Below are 1,991 nucleotides of genomic sequence, written 5' to 3' on the forward strand. Positions count from 1 at the left end.
GGGGCAATCTGTTAGAGGAGATGGGATAGAATGGGGTCACTTCAACCTGCAGAGGGGTTAGCCTTGATGAGGAGTTAGGCCACCTTATCATTTGAGAGCGGGGTGAAGGAGGAGAGAGTGACAAAGGGCACCTCCATGGCGAGGAGAGAGGGAGCTCATGGCAAATGAAAAAGCTCCACTTTTTCCAGTAAAATATGAGGTGAGGGTCTCAGATGAGTGGCAAGGAGGTGGAGCCTTGGGAGGTTTGAGGAGGGATGAGAAGCTTACTGGCAGAGTGGGAGAGTGACTCGATGAAGGAGGCAGAATAGGATTGCCGAGCAGCAGTGAGGGCCCAGTTGAGGACCCAGTCAGCATGGTTGTGTGATCTTCTCCACCTTGGATCAGCAGCACACATCCATGCAGGAGCGGAGGTGAGGCATAGTGGGAGTGGTCCAAGGCTGAGGTTTGGCACGGCACAGTCGGTGATCTGATAAGGGAGGACAACGGTGTTGAGTTGAATGGCTTCGCCAACAGGTCAAGGGATGGGCTATCGTTGTGGACAGACAGCAGACGGCAGGGAAGGCCGGGGGGAGGCGAGACACCAGGAGGTTTCGCAGGCTGCGTTTTCTGACGTCATCTTCGGTACGGCTCTCTTAGACACTGTTGATTTATCCCTTGTAGTACTGACCAGTACTGACCAGAACTGACCGTAATGATTTGAGGTGAGAGGCCTGGATGAAAGTTAACCCTCACTTCCAGGCCTTGTGTAAATCAAGGGTCTGTGGACACAGGTCGTTTCCTCGTGGACCTCGTTTCCCCTTTAACCCAACGTACGATGCTTTGGGGACGGGGCATCCTTTGAATCATTCCTGCAGACGTTTTGAAACATGCGCCAGAATAAAGTTCCTTGTGAAATACCCGATGCTGCTGTGGGGCTTTCCGTCATTTATTCCATCAGCACGACTCCAGCACTGAAGAAGGCCTCGTCCCGGTCTCCGAGGCATCCACGACCCCCGGCCCTGCCCATGCCCCCTTCAGATGTACCGAGCTAGAAGCAAGAGCTGACGGGGTCCAGCCCCTGGGAGTTGGGGAGGGCGTGGTCGCCACAGAGATGGCAAGAAGGCTGCACCCGAGTAGCCCTTTGCCCTTTTCTGACCCCTCCACCCCAGCGTGGAGCACCGCTTATCCGGGAGAGGGGCTGGACACGGTGGGTGCACCGGGGAAGAGAGGGGCGGGCGGACTGGGAAGCGGGAGCCTGAGATTGTGAAGCAGAGAACGGGAGGGAGGCCCCGGGAACGGACAGCAGACCGCGGCCCCTCCTTCATTTCAAGTGGGGGGGGTCTTTTACCCAAAGCATCCCACCCAAGGCATCATCTTTGCCCAGACCCCTCAGCACCCCCACTTCAGCCCTCTTGGCTCCTCCCCTTCCCTCAGCTCCTTTGGTGGCCCCGCCCCCCCGCAGCTCCTTTGGTGGCCCCGCCCCTCTCCTTCATGCTCCTTTGGTGGCTCCGCCCCTCTCCTTCATGCTCCTTTGGTGGCCCCGCCCCTCTCCTTCGTGCTCCTTTGGTGGCCCCGCCCGTCTCCTTTATACTCCTTTGCTGGCCCCACCCCTCTCCCTCATGCCCTTTTGGTGGCCTCTCTCCCTCAGCTCCTTTGGTGGCCCCGCCCCTCTCCCTCATGCCCCTTGCTGGCCCCGCCCCTCTCCCTCATGCCCTTTTGGTGGCCCCTCCCCCTCAGTTCCTTTGGTGGCCCCGCCCCTCTCCTTCATGCTCCTTTGGTGGCCCCGTCCCTCTCCTTCATGCTCCTTTGGTGGCCCCACCCCTCTCCCTCATGCCCTTTTGGTGGCCCCTCTCCCTCAGCTCCTTTGCTGGCCCCGCCCCTCTCCCTCAGCTCCTTTGCTGGCCCCTCCCCTTTCCCTCTCACCCTTTGCTGGCCCCGCCCCTCCCTGGCCCCGCCTTCTCTCTAGCCCCGCCTCACTTTGTCTTCCTCCTCCTCCTGGGAGCTGCTACTTC

At 59.6% G+C, this 1,991-nt stretch overlaps 1 protein-coding gene across 1 annotated transcript in view; it reads left to right on the plus strand.

Moving 5' to 3' along the window:
• Nucleotides 1-1,108: 1,108 nt before the first annotated feature.
• The window catches only part of DMC1 (DNA meiotic recombinase 1), a 43,072-nt gene continuing 42,189 nt past the window's right edge, over nucleotides 1,109-1,991 (plus strand). The window contains exon 1 of the mRNA XM_027872458.1: nucleotides 1,109-1,186. The gene's annotated coding sequence lies outside the window, so the exon portion shown is untranslated. The remainder of the gene's footprint in view (nucleotides 1,187-1,991) is intronic.

This window comes from Vombatus ursinus, unplaced genomic scaffold, assembly GCF_900497805.2.
Source record: "Vombatus ursinus unplaced genomic scaffold, bare-nosed wombat genome assembly UNPS02003292.1, whole genome shotgun sequence".
Classification (NCBI taxonomy): domain Eukaryota; kingdom Metazoa; phylum Chordata; class Mammalia; order Diprotodontia; family Vombatidae; genus Vombatus; species Vombatus ursinus.